Source organism: Leopardus geoffroyi, chromosome D1 (genome assembly GCF_018350155.1).
Source record: "Leopardus geoffroyi isolate Oge1 chromosome D1, O.geoffroyi_Oge1_pat1.0, whole genome shotgun sequence".
In the NCBI taxonomy this organism is placed as follows: domain Eukaryota; kingdom Metazoa; phylum Chordata; class Mammalia; order Carnivora; family Felidae; genus Leopardus; species Leopardus geoffroyi.
In genome coordinates this window covers 82,962,205-82,976,920 of record NC_059329.1, presented here as the reverse complement: position 1 = coordinate 82,976,920, position 14,716 = coordinate 82,962,205, and the positions used below count along the sequence as shown (strand labels likewise).

At 34.2% G+C, this 14,716-nt stretch overlaps 1 protein-coding gene across 7 annotated transcripts in view; it reads right to left on the bottom strand.

Annotated features, from left to right (window-relative positions):
• METTL15 (methyltransferase like 15) overlaps positions 1–14,716 on the bottom strand; it is a 212,421-nt gene that overhangs the window by 109,863 nt on the left and 87,842 nt on the right. The gene's annotated exons all lie outside the window — the stretch shown is intronic.

Genomic DNA, 14,716 nt, shown 5'->3' with positions numbered 1-14,716 from the left:
TGGGATTCAAATGTGGACAAGGGTGGAGGGAGAGCCTAGGGATAAATGGAGATTATTCAGTACACCTCATAGGAATTCAGAAGAGTAAGGGTTGACTTAAAAAAACTGAGAAAAGCAATTCATTTGGTCAACTTGGAATCAGGTACCTTTCGGAGCCTGTTTATCATTCCTTCTTCCAGGTGCTATCATAGTTCTAAGTCAAAAGAAAAGTTAACTTTTGTCATATATTAAAAATGTTTTGATTATAGACATCATGCTTTATCTCTTACTTTGAAACACTATTCCACTCGCAACCATGTGTCCTTTCTTCATAGTCAGTGTCTAAAATTTTATATTCTATCTCAATCATGGCAGGACAGTTAAGCAAATACAAGTTAAGGGATGTCAGTTTTCAGGGGGTTCTAATTCTCTAGGCAAATTGGGCTTTCCAGACAGCACGATCCTAGAAGGTATAATTGCCCTCTATACCATTGGTTTCTTTCTGTTTCAACCATAAACAAACACTTGTTAACTTCCATATGTATCTCAAGCACTGAGCCAGGTTCTAGGAATATGGATGTGCATTAGACAAAGTTTCTATCTTCAGTGAACATTTAGTATACAATGTGAACAAATATGTGAAATGTAGCCATATGGAACTACTATTTTCAAAAGAATTTGATCAAGATACATAGTCAGAAATATGGTTTAGGGATATCTGGGTGGCTCAGTCCCTTAAGCGTGTCCCTTATGCGTCAGACTTTGGCTCAGGTCAAGATCTCATAGTTTCTTAGTTTAAGCCCTGCCTCAGGCTCTGTGCTGATGGCTCAGAGCCTGGAGTCAGCTTTGGATTTTGTGTCTCCCTCTGTCTCTGCCCCTCCCCTGCTTGCACTCTGTCTCCCTGTTTCTCTCTCTCTCTCTCTCAAAAATAAACATTTATATATATTATGGTTTATATAATATATATAAAGTTTAACTGCAATCCCATATGCAAAAATACAATATATTTAAATTGTTAAATATATATAACCTATAGTTAAACTGGTGATGGGGATTAAGAACTGCATTTGTCATGATAAGCACCAAGTGATGTATGGAATTGTTGAATCACTATATTATACACTTGAAACTAATAAAAATGGTACGTTAAGTAACTGGAATTAAATAAAAACTTAAAAATAAAAACAATACAATATATATGTATATATACACACATACATATTATTTCATTGAAAACAATACTTAAATTAACTTCATGTGATATACTATATTTCCTATTCTTTTTCATTCAATTCTATAAAATGCTGATCAAGACCCCCCAAAAAAGGGGTACTTGGATGGCTCAGTTGGTTAAGCGTCCAACTCTTGATTTTGGCTCAAGTCACAATCTCACAGTTCATGAGTTCAACCCCGTGTTGGATATCTCTAACATCTCAGAGCCTGGAACCTGCTTTGGATTCTGTGTCTCCCTCCTTATCTGTCCTTCCCCCTCTCATGCTCTATCTCTCTCAAAAATAAACTTTAAAAAAAAATTAAATAAAATAAATAAAATTTAGTATCACAATACTAACTTAAATTTCACCTATGAACATGCAACATAATTTTACCTTGGAATGAACTACTTTAATCCCTTCAAATCCCGTTAAAATGGGAAGCCACAGACCATCAAAGAAAAGTAGGATTTCTAGTAGGATGATCAGAAAAAGGAAACCTACAGGGCCCAATCACTACCAGCTTTCACAAAGAGTGTCAATTCCTAGCCTTTTAACTTGTTCTCACTAAATCTTTTCCATTTTACCCTCTTCCTACCCATATTCTTCAGGTAGAATAATTTGTTAGACATGCAAATATGATCATGTCAGTTTTCTGTTTCAGCACTTGGTACTTTTACATTGCTCATAAAATAAAATCTAAAATCCTTCACAAGGCACTGTATGATCTGGCCCTAGTTTACCTCTCTATCCACTTCTCCTCTCTGTCTCTCATCCATTCAAACTGTTCATTTTATAGTCCCTTCATTGGCATTCTCTTTCCTGCTAAAGATCTTTGAATATTCTGTTCTCACTACTACAAGTGCTGTCTCAACTCCATCATCCCTCCCTCTTCACCTAGCTAACGGTCACTAGTCCTTCAGGTCCTGTCTTGAATTCACATAGTAGGTAGCTTTCTAGGTATTCTAGACTAGAACATATTGCTCCTAGAACATACTATATTCATTCTTAGCCATAATCACAACTGCAATGCAATAATTAATTGTGAAATTATCTTCTCCTATCTATTTTCCATTTACTTCATGAGCTATGTGAAGGCATGGACCCTGTACCCATCCCCTGGGAGCCACTACAACAGTCACGACTGCCTAAAACTACTTAGGCATGTTTCCTCAAGCCTTGGAACTAAATGTTTAGTATATCAGAAAATCACATACGTTCATCTCCCCAAACACCTTCATCCTGTAAGATGGATATCCCTCGGGTAAAGGTTATATTTAGTAGTGTTCGGTGGGACAAAACCTAAGATGTCTTTTTAGTAATGTTTATATTTCCAAAAATAGTGAAAAGGTGACAGACCATCAACAATAGTTCAAAATGGCTTTGTTAATTTTTCCAAGTTGCTTTTTTATGCTTGCTTGTATTTATAAAAATTCTTTCACTTTGATGGTGCATAGTAGAACTGACCTCCCGTGGTTAGTAAGATTAATAGGAGCTGTGTCTCCTATCTTATCCTGGTAGTCTAAATTTTAGGTAGATAGGGCTGTTTGAGGTAGTGTATCCCTTTGTGCGGTTTTTACACTGGCCGTGGGGACAAAAAGCCTGGGTATGAGTATGGGCTCTGCTAGAGAAAATGACTAAATTTTTGCATACAATATTGTAGAGTGGTACAGAGAACATAAGTAGCAAGCCTGAACCCATGAGGTCTAGATTTGCCTTTGCCCTGGCTTCCTGTATGAATTTAAAATAAAATTTAACCAAGTTTAACCAAAAATAAGAAAATAGTCGCTTAAAATAAGAAATAGTCGCTTAAAAGGAATAAAAGTTAAATGGTAAACTTCAAAGTGCCAGGGAACAGACTATAGACTTAGAAGAGATCATTTGATTTAGAATAGATCATGTCAGGGGACCTGGGTGGCTCAGTCAGTTAAGCGTCCAACTCTTGATTTTGGTTCAGGTCATGATCTCACAGTTTGTGAGTTCGAGGTGCAAGTAGGGCTCCTCACTGACAGTGTGGAGCCTACTTGCGATTCTCTCTCCGTCTCTCTTTCTCCCCCACTCATGCACCCTCTCTCACTCTCTCTCAAAATAAATAAATAAGCTTAAAAAAAAAGAATAGATCATGTCATATGAGTAATATACTTATAACTCTCCACTTTAATGACCATAGAACAAACTTTAATCTAAAAAAATGGAGGCCAGCTATTGATACCTATTTAATCTTCTCTGAAAGCAAACAAAACAATGGATGTTCGAATAGTATCAGTAACTAAAAACTTTCCTCAAAAATGTGGCAGAATACTGGAAAAACATCTCTTCTTACCAAAGGTAAGATGAGAGCCTGATTGAAGGCAGTAGAGACACTTAATTAAAAGGTTAAGAATGTTCCATTCTTACTCATTACCTCAGAAACACAAAAATGCACCTGAAAGGATTATTTAAACTCTCTAGACAGGAATACTCTGGGGCTACCGGGGCCATTTTACCTCACTACTTCTTATGCAGGAACCAGTACTTTTATGACTACATGCATTTAGGGCTTACAATTCATACAATGTGTTAACACCAAGGGCAGAAATGGATAGGTATTGTCAAAAGGTACCTTGGATATGAAGAATCTCTGTCGAATGGAAGACTGGAAAAGCCACAGAAGTAATAGGTTACGGGATCAGTAGCATTTATAAACCGTGTTCTCCAGTAAGAATAAGAAAACAGAATCCTCCTCCTATTGGCAGATCCTAGACAATGATTCTAAAATGTTAAACTTTTTGCAGTCAGAGACTATGTGCCTCAAGTAATTTTTTAGCTTAAAATCTAAAGTGAAGATTCCAGCCACATAACACCAAATAATGAGCAGGTCAACAAAGAACCTATGCAAATAGTAAAAACTGTACATATAAATACATGACCAAGAAGGGGGCCTATGAAGAGATCCTGGAAGAGAAAAGAAGGAAAACTTTGCATTCAAGAGACAGAGCAAAAACATACTTTTAAAAAAGATTTGTTAGAAAAAACAGAAATACCTATACTTTGGATTCCATAAATTTCAAAAGTCTGCTGACTATTAAAACAAAAATGAGACAACAGAACAGGAAGAAATAAAAAGGAAATGGCAGAAAAGAACAGATCAACAAATTAAATATGGTTACAAGGAAAGATAACTTCCAATACCTGAATCAAAACATGAACAAGAGTCAATAAAAATCACAATCGACACTGTAGAAAACCAAATCTGTAACATGGAGAATAACCTTGAGGAGATGTCCCAGTATAGTGAGGCAAAGTAAAAGTAGCAGAAAACACTGAAGGGAATTAAAGGTCATGGAGACAGATAATACAACTCCAGCCAACAAATAAAAAGTGCTCAAAGGTTAGAAAATGGAAAGAAAAGCAGAGGCTAACTAACACAAAAAACTCCTTTGTAGAGAAAAGACCTGATCCACAGGCAAAATTGTTCACAGAGTATATGGAAAATTAATGAAAAGAGACCAGTTAGTAATATTTCTTAGTGAAATTTGTGAATATCAAAAATGGTCAAGAAATATATCTAGTAAGCATCTAGGCTGGTGTGGGGAGAGGGGAGTGAGAAACAGATTACCTCGGAGTGGAAAAAGGAAACTAGGTTGATCTCAGACTTCTCTACAACACTCCATGTCAGAAGAAAACAGAGTAAAATCCATAAAATGCCCCAAATGCTATGCCAAATCAAGTTACTGATGTAAGAAAGCATGAGTACCACAGTCTCTGTAGACAAAGGCAGAGATGATTCCCTTTTGCATATTTCTAGAAATAATATTTAAAGATGTGATCAACCGACTAAGATATGAGCCTACATGAAGAACTCAAAATAGGACCTGTAGTATAAAAAGGCTAGTGGAGTGCACTGACATGAATTAAATGGATTTAAGTAAAAATAATTATTTTAGGGGCGCCTGGGTGGCTCAGTCGGTTAAGGATCTGACCACGGTTCAGGTCATGATCTCATGGTTCATGAGTTCAAGCCCTGCATCGGGCTCTGTGCTGACAGCTCAGAGCCGGGAGCCTGTTTCGGATTCTGTGTCTTCCTCTCTCTCGAATCCTTCCCCACTCATGTTCTGTCTCTCTTTCTCTTTCTCTCTCTCTCTCTCTCTCTCTCTCTCTCAAAAATAAACATTAAAAAATTTTTTTAAATTGTTTTAGATATGACCGCCAAATAGTGTAAATGTTAATAAATTATCATAATAGTAGATATGAATGAATAAATCCAAGATAATACTTTAAAAGACAAGCAGGGGGTTGGGAAAAAACAAGTAAAATAAAAATGGGAATATCATTTTCTTCTGTATACTTAACAAAAAAAAAATGTTTAAATTCGTTAAATTTAAAAAAAACACATCAGCCAGTAGTAAATTAAAAAACAAAAAGTATGTCATCAAAACTGGTAGAGAAAAGGCAAACTGGATATATATATGGACAAAATAGATTTTAAAAGCCAAAAAAATTTCAATGAAACATAAAAATAGAAAAGTATAAAACGAGATCACATAGAAGAGTACAAGCATGTCCTGAATTAATTATCTGTTTACAGAACACATACTCAGATGTGTTTACACAAAGTACATCTGGTATTTGTTGTTAATAGGAAGACATCTAAAATAATATAGCATAGAAAGATTTAAAATAGCAGCAATATGGACATGGATGAGACTATAGTGAAGTTAGAATTCTTATAAATTAAGTAATAATTACATGAAGGAAACACTCTACAATCAATAAAATTATTATTTAGATAATTTAATGAAATATGAATGTGCTAATATATAATAGTATGATACATATATCATACATGATCTATATAACATATAATATATAATGTATAATAATCTGATAATATATAAGTATGATCAAATTTTATAAAATATATATGTATGCATATTGAATGCATAAACATGTTAATACTGGTGATGGGATTTTGAGTTATTTTAATTTTCTTTTCAGACTGTTCTGTATTTTATCATTTTAATCAAGAAAAAGTATTAATGAGAAACACAAAATCTGTAATAAATGGAAAAGCATATGACGCTTCTGGATTAGGATATAGAATAAATATGCCAATTCTTTCTAAATTAATTGGTTAATACAATTGATCAAAATTTTTTTTAAACTTGGCCAAGATATTCTTACAATTTAGATAGAAGTATAAAAAGCAAAAGTACCCAAGAAAGTACAAAAAAGAAATAGTACATATAATGAAATATTGATAATTAAAAAGATGGAATGAAATACATAAAATCATTACTATTGATAAAGGTGGTGGAATAATTAGTGAGTTTAATTTTTTTCCTTTACATTTTTCTGTATATTATAAATTTGTTCCAATGAGCTACCTACTTTTATAAACTGTTGAAGTATAATGTTAAAATTACAGTCAAGTGACTGGGCACCTGGGTGGCTCAGTTGGCTGGGTCTCATTCTTGATTTCAGCTTAGGTCATGATCTCATGGTTCATGGGTTCGGGCCCCACCTCAGGCTCTGTGCTGACAGTGTGGAGCCTGCTTGGGATTCTCTCTCTCCCTCTCTCTCTCTGCCCCTCCCCTGCTTGCTCTCTCTCTCTCTCTCTAAATACATAAATAAACATTTTTTAAAAAAAAATTAGTCAAATGATAGAATCAATTATGATATTTATTATTTTCTTTATATATGTCTATATTCACTCTACTCAATAGGTAGCACATTTTATTCCTGAATTTAGAAAAGAAAATCATTAAAAATATTGTCTTCCAACATCCATCTTCCACTGTGGCAAAAGTAAGCAAACACCCCACTGCTCCAATTTAAATGTGTTTTCTCTCTTACAGTCTTCAGAGGCAATATGAAAAAGCTTCAGTTTTCAAACAAGAGGTGATCTGACATGCCATCTTTTCTGAAACACCTAAAATTGGTTAGCCTAAAATTCAACCTTCCCATGAATTTCTTAGTTTTCAATGAAAATGTTGCTTTCTATTTTTGACTTCATTTTGAAAGAGTAAAGAACATGAGATTTTTCACAAGCATAAGCTTCTCTTTGACAATGGCAAAATAAATAAATGAAAGAAAGAAATTACTATATTTCCTCAAAGGATACTCACACTGAAACGAAAAACCATTTCCTTTATTGTGTACCTTACTACAAGTCGTAATTATACATGTATCTTTAAGAAGATGTATTTTTAAGAAGTTTAGGGGCGCCTGGGTGGCGCAGTCGGTTAAGCGTCCGACTTCAGCCAGGTCACGATCTCGCGGTCCGGGAGTTCGAGCCCCGCGTCGGGCTCTGGGCTGATGGCTCAGAGCCTGGAGCCTGTTTCCGATTCTGTGTCTCCCTCTCTCTCTGCCCCTCCCCCGTTCATGCTCTGTCTCTCTCTGTCCCAAAAATAAATAAACGTTGAAAAAAAAAATTAAAAAAAAAAAAAGTTTAATCTGCCCATCCTTCCAACCATTCATCCATCCATCCATCCATCCATCCATCCATCCATCCATTATCCCGAAAAATAATCCTAAGGCCGAATCTGTGTTTTTTTTAATCTCATGTATGTTCCTATACTACAACTACATACGTAGGTATTCATAAATAATATATAGCATTGCTTGGCATTTTCTACTTTCCATATCATGCAGACATGTGATCATACAATCTCTGGGTTTGTCCTTTTTAACCAATTTTCCCTTTTTCCACACATCCACCCACAACTAATTCCTTCTTCCTCAAGTACTCCATGATTATATATACACAAAATGCATATATAAAGTCTACGATAACACTGAAGATATGCTTCCTTAGATACTGATTCTTTTACTTAGATGAAATAAATTCTTAGCATGTTGTGTACTTTTTTAATATTAAAAGATGCTCACGAGAAATGGATGAATATCCTTTCCCCATATCTTCACTTTCAAAATTATTCTGTTTTTCCAGTCTGATATATATAGGATATTAGCCCTTATTATTTTCACTTCATTTCCCTCATCACCGTTATTGATATTGATCATCTTTTCATACCTTAATCTACCATAAATGACCCTTCCGTATCTTTTGTTCATTTGCCAAACTGGATTTTGTTGTCTTATCAATTTTGAAAAAAACTCTTCCTACATAATAAATATTGATCGGGTTCAGGACATGCTACCTCAAAATACATTACCTTGGCACACTGAATATTTCAAACTGAAGGAATTTGAGAAATGGCACATGAAAGAACTTGCTGACCTTCTTCTGCAGTAGGTCTTCAGACCCTTATGTGAGAGATGCCCTCCCTCTATGCAGAGGAAAAAAGCCTTCTTATCTCTGAAGATGAGGGACAAGAGAAATCTGAATGCATGGGGCTTGCTAAGTTTCTCCCAGTTGACTACACTTAGTTCATACCCTTGTCCTATCATATTTTTCCATAACTTTCCACTCTTCATCAAACCCAGTATAGAAATAATCAAGTATAACCATGCCTTAGGTACTTTACTTCCTTATGAAAGCTCCTATGTCACAGAAAACTTAAATAAAAAATGTGTATGCTTTTTCTCTTGTTAATTTGCTCAGGCTGAGAATTTAGGAGGATAGAGGAAAAAGATATTTTCCTTCCCTAGGATATCAATTCTGTTCCTATTCTCTATATTACTAATATTTCTTTTTCCAGATTGACTAGAAAATATACCATATTATTTTTGTCATATACTTTCAAAATTTTTATGAGATACTTCTAGCATTTAATTTTATAGATTTATGATTTCTAGTCTTAAGAAAGTTTCTTACCTTGGATTGTCTATATTATCTCTTCAATTTTCTTACAGAATTTTTATTTTCAGTTTTTCATACCTTTTTACTTTATCTGGAAGTTATTTTTGAATCTGATTTAAAATAGGGGTTCATTTTATGTTCTTCATAGTGATCACTGTAACAACCCTATTTATTTAACAATGCACTATTTTCTCAAAGAAGTGAAATACTTTGTCTTTTATTAATTTTTTTATAGTATAGTATATATCTATTACATACTGGAATCTACATCTAGATTCTTTCTTCCACTAATCTACTTACCTATTCTTGTGCCAGTATGATACTGATTTCATTATAGTGATTTTAAAGTATGATCTGACATCTGGTAAGGCAAGTTTCCCCTCACTTTTTTATTTCCCCCCAAAGATCTTGTCACTCCCCCCATCCCCTCAAAAAAAGATCTTGTCACTCCCCTGCCATACATACTTAACATCATATTATATAAACTAATAAACAAATGTACCTCAGTTAAAGTGAAATCAACTAAGATAATTCCTGGGAGTACATTAAACTTGGGGAGAATTGATTTTTTAAATAATACTAATTTACTTGTACTACACCAAAACAAATGTTTTCTCTTCATTCATTTCCATATGTCCTTTAATAAAATTATATTTTTTTAAAATTTAGAACTGCGCCTTTCTTATTAAATTTATTACTAAATATTCTATATAGTGTTAGGTACTTTTTTGAGAATGGAATTTTTTTCCTAATTCCCTTTCCAAGTATTTACTACTGAGTATATTTTAAAATTTTTATCTAACCATCTTATTGTATCATCTTACTAATTTTACAAGTCTTTCAGTTAAATGATTACAAGAAGAATATTTTAACCTTTCTTTTAGTTTCTTACTTACATAAACCAGAACTTCCAAAAATACTGATTAGAATATTTATAGAAGCTAAGCCATATTTAAATCTAGATTTTGATTTAAATTGTTATAGTATTTTACCTTTTGGGAAAATAATTTCTGTTTGTCCTTGCATAATAGGATATTTTACATTTAAGTAGTTTATTTATATTCCTGTTTAGCGTAGAGATTTTAATAAGAATAGTTGATTATAGTCATGCTTATCAACTTATCACTGGCTGTTTGATGTGGAACCATCTCTATATTCTTTAGGTATTACTCTTAATTAAGCTATACGTCTTCTTCTTCTTTTTTTTTTTTTTTTTGAGTTTATTTCTTTTTAAGAGAGAGAGGGGTGGGGTTGGGGGGAGGCACAGAGAGAGAGATAATCCCAAGCAGGCTCCATTTTATCAGTACAGAGCCTGATGCTGAGCTCAAACCCACAAACCATAAGATCATGACCTGAGCTGAAATCAAGAGTGGGACGTTTAACCAAATGAGCCACCCAGGTGGCCCGTATTATTCTTTTAATTAAATAATATATGAGTCAGATATGCTAGTATTTCTTTTTGAATTTTGCATCTATATTCTTCAGTGAGGTTAGACTTTTTCTATTTTTTTTCTTTTATACTATTTCTATCAGGATTAAATATTAAAACTAGGTTAGATTCAATATAAAATGAACTGAAAGGGCTTTACATATTTACCATGATCAAGAATAATGTAAAAGACAATGCTCTTTCCTATTTTTTTAAGAACTAGGTAACAACTGCAAATCTAGTCATGGTACATTGTTCTACATACTTTAGCTACCTTTCTTATCTCTGTTATGATAATGTAATGACCTACTCAACTTTCATAATATTCAGTCAATTTTAATAATTTATATTTGACAAAACATTATTCATTTCATCCAGGTTTCACATGTTACCACAGAATTATGGTTGTATTATCTTATGATTAATTTATCTTGTGTCTATGGTTGGTGTCCTCTATAGTCTTAATCATATATTTTTGCTCATTTTTTTCTTTAATAATCAGGCTATCAGGGCGCCTGGGTGGCTCAGTCGGTTGAGCGTCAGACTTCGGCTCAGGTCATGATCTCGCGGTTTGTGAGTTCGAGCCCTGCGTCAGGCTCTGTGCTGACAGCTCAGAGCCTGGAGCCTGCTTCGGATTCTGTGTCTCCCTCTCTCTCTGCCCCTCTCCCATTCGTGCTCTGTCTCTCTGTCTATCAAAAATAAATAAAATGTAAAAAAAAAAAAAATTTTTTTAAATAATAAAAAAATTAATCAAGCTATCAAGGACTTTTGTTATTTTCAAATAAACACTTAGGATTTCTTTATTCTTTTTTCTTTTTAGTTTCTTTGATTCTGATTTCAATCTGTATTAATCCCTTCTTCCTATCTTATTTTGATTTACTCTATTGTTCCTTAACTACTTTATTATGCTTGACAAAGAATTATCTTATGGATGAAGTAAAAAAGTATCAATTAGATTTGAGTCAAGGTAGTATAAAACAAAATAAAATGAGATTATTAGGCTTGAAATGGAAGAACAAAGCCAAAGGTATCATAATCCCAGATTTCAAGGTATACTACAAAGCTGTAGTAATGAAATAGTATGGTACTGGCACAAAAATAGACACATACAGCTCTTTGGACAAGAACAGAGACTCCATAAATAAACCTATGATGATATGGTCAACTGATATATAACAAAGGAGGCAAGAATATACCATGAATTAAAGGCAGTATTTTAAATAAATGGTATTGGGAAAACTTGACAGCTGTGTGCCAGAGAATGAAACTGGATCACTATAAACAAAAATAAATTCAAAACGGATTAAAGACCTAAATGTGAAGGGTGCCTGGGTGGCTCAGTTGGTTACGCCTGTGACTTTGGCTCAGGTCTGATCTCACCATTTGTGAGTTCGAGCCCTGTGTCGGGCTGTGTGCTGACAGCTCAGAGCCTGGAGCCCACTTTGGATTCTGTGTCTCACTCTCTCTCTGACCCTCCCCCCCTTGCACTCTGTGTCTCGTTCTCTCAAAAATAAATAAACATTTTAAAAAAATTAAAAACAAAGACCTAAATGTGAGGCCTGAGGGGTGCCTGGGGGGCTCAGTCGGTCAAGCATCCAACTTCAGCTCAGGTCATGATCTTGCTGTCCTTCAGTTTGGGCCCTGCTTTGGGCTCTGTGCTGACAGCTCAAAGCCTGGAGCTTGCTTCATATTCTATGTCTCCCTCTCTCTGCCCTTCCCCACTGATGCTCTGTCTCTCTCTGTCTCTCAAAAATGAGTAAATGTTAAAAAAAAAAAAAAAAATTAAATGTGAGACCTGAAACCATAAAACTCCTAAAAGAAAACAAAGGCAGGAATCTCTTAGACATTCACCCTAGCAACATATTTATGCATATGTCTCCTTGGGCAAGGGAAACAAAAGCAAAAATAAGCTATTGGGATTACATCAAAGGGAGAGACAGAGAGAGAGACAGACAGAGGGAGACAGAGAGAGAGAGGGACACAGAGAGAGAGAAATTAAAATTTTTCCCAGCAAAGGAAACCATCAACAAAACAAAAAAGCATCCTCCTAAATGAGAAGATATTTGCAAATGATACATGCAATAAAGGGTTAATATCCAAAATATATAAAGAATTTATAACTCAAATAAAAAAAACAAAAACAAACAAACAATCTGATTTAAAAATGGGCAGAGGACTTGAATAGATGTTTTTCCACAGAAGACATACAGAGGGCTAGCAGATGCATGAACAAATGTTCAACATCACTAATCAAGGAAATGAAAATCAAAACCATAATGAGATATCACCTCACACCGGTTAGAATAGCTAGTATCAAAATGATAAGAAATAACAAGTGTTAAGGAGGATGTAGAGAAAATGGAACGTTCCTGTGTGAAAAGTAAACTGGTGTAACCACTGTGGAAGACAGTATAGAGGTTCCTCAAAAAACTAAAAATAGAAATACCATACAACCTAGTAATTCCACTGCTGAGTATTTACTCAAAGAAAACAAAAACACTAAACTCAAAAGATAACAGCATCTCTATTTTTATTGCATTATTATTTACAATAGCCAAGATACAGAAGCAACCCAAGTGTCTACTGACAGATGAAGAGATAAAGGTATATATACATTGGAATACTACTTGGCCATAAAAAGAATGAAATCTTGCTATTTGTGACAACATGGATGGAACTAGAGGGTATTAATACTAAGTGAAATAAGTGAGACAGAGAAAGAAAAATATCCTATTATTTCATTTATGTGTGGAATCTAAACATAAAATGAACAAACAAAAAACAAATAGATTTTTAAATACAGAGAAACTAGTGGTTGCCAGAGAAGAGGTGGACGGGAGGATGGGTCAAATAGCTAAAGGGGACTAAGAGGCACAAACTTTTAGTATAAAATAAATAAGTGACAGAGATGAAAAGTACAGCCTAGGGACTAGAGTCAATAACATTGTAATAATGTTGTATTGTGACAGATGATAACTATACTTACTATAGTAAGCATGGAGTAATGTGTAGAAATGTTAAATCACTATGATGTATACCTGAAACTAATATAACATTTATGTTACCTATTCCTCAAAATAATAATAATAATAATAATAATAATAATAATGATGATAATGATAATAATAATATTAGGTGATGGGGCAGAATGCATATCTCAGCTTTGTTTCTATTTAGTCATATATGCCTTTTAGCAAATCATTTAATCTGTCTAGCTAATGGTTTCTACTACTGAAAACTGAAAACACAGTCTCAAGATAAAAAACTACACCTGACAAAATTGATAAAATGTTAAGTTCTATCTGAGGAAAGGAGGCTATTTGAAGGAATAAGAGACTTTGAAAAATCTGAACTGGAACTCATTGCCTTTAGAAACAACAATATCTAAGAAAAATCCAGTTTTTCTATGATAGTGAAATAGGAGACCTACATGCATTCTATGAATGTTCAGGTCATAAACAAGTGACCTCCTAAGATGTTTTACAAATATGGATGCCCTAATTAATACAAGATCTTCCTAAAGAAGATGCATCTACGGGACATTGCAGAATGACAGAGGTAGGTTTAAAAAAAAAGTATCATATCATTAAACCATATCCTCATATTTTTCTTAGAAGAAAATAACCTGGGGTCAAACTGATTTCAGGCGCTCCAATAAACCCTCTGATACTGCTAACAAAAACTTAGGTGTATTTATTCACATTTTTATTGGGAGAATTAATCACATTGATAGATTTGTAAAGAGTTTGGGACCTGAAAACGTGAAATAGACTATTCTTCTTTTTTTTTAATTTTTTAACATTTATTCATTTTTTGATAGAAGGAGACAGAGTGTGAGTGGGGGAAGGGAAGAGAGAGAGACACAGAATCTGAAGCAGGCTCCAGACTCTAGACTGACAGCACAGAGCCCAATGCGGGGCTCAAACTCACAGACTGTGAGATCATGACCTGAGCTGAAGTCGGACGCTTAACTGACTGAGCCACCCAGGGGCCTCAAAATAGACTATTCTACATTAGTAATTCAGCTTCCTATCCTTAGTCTGTGATTAAACTTTTCCATGGTCATACTTTTGCTACTTTGCCAAATGGACCTTTTCATTATTGGACAGTTAGAACTATCAAAAGACCCTGGCTTACATCAAGTCAAAATTTACCTCTAAAATTCTCATCTATTTTCTTGATTTCAGTCTCTGAAGCATAAGAGAAGAGAACAATTCCTTATTCCTGAAAATAGCCCTTTACATATTTGTAGATAGTCATCTTAACTCCAAGACATTTTCCTTTTTCAGGCTGATAACTTTTAAACAACATAGCATAACTCATCCAAAATTTTCTCTAAAGGAAGATGCTTTC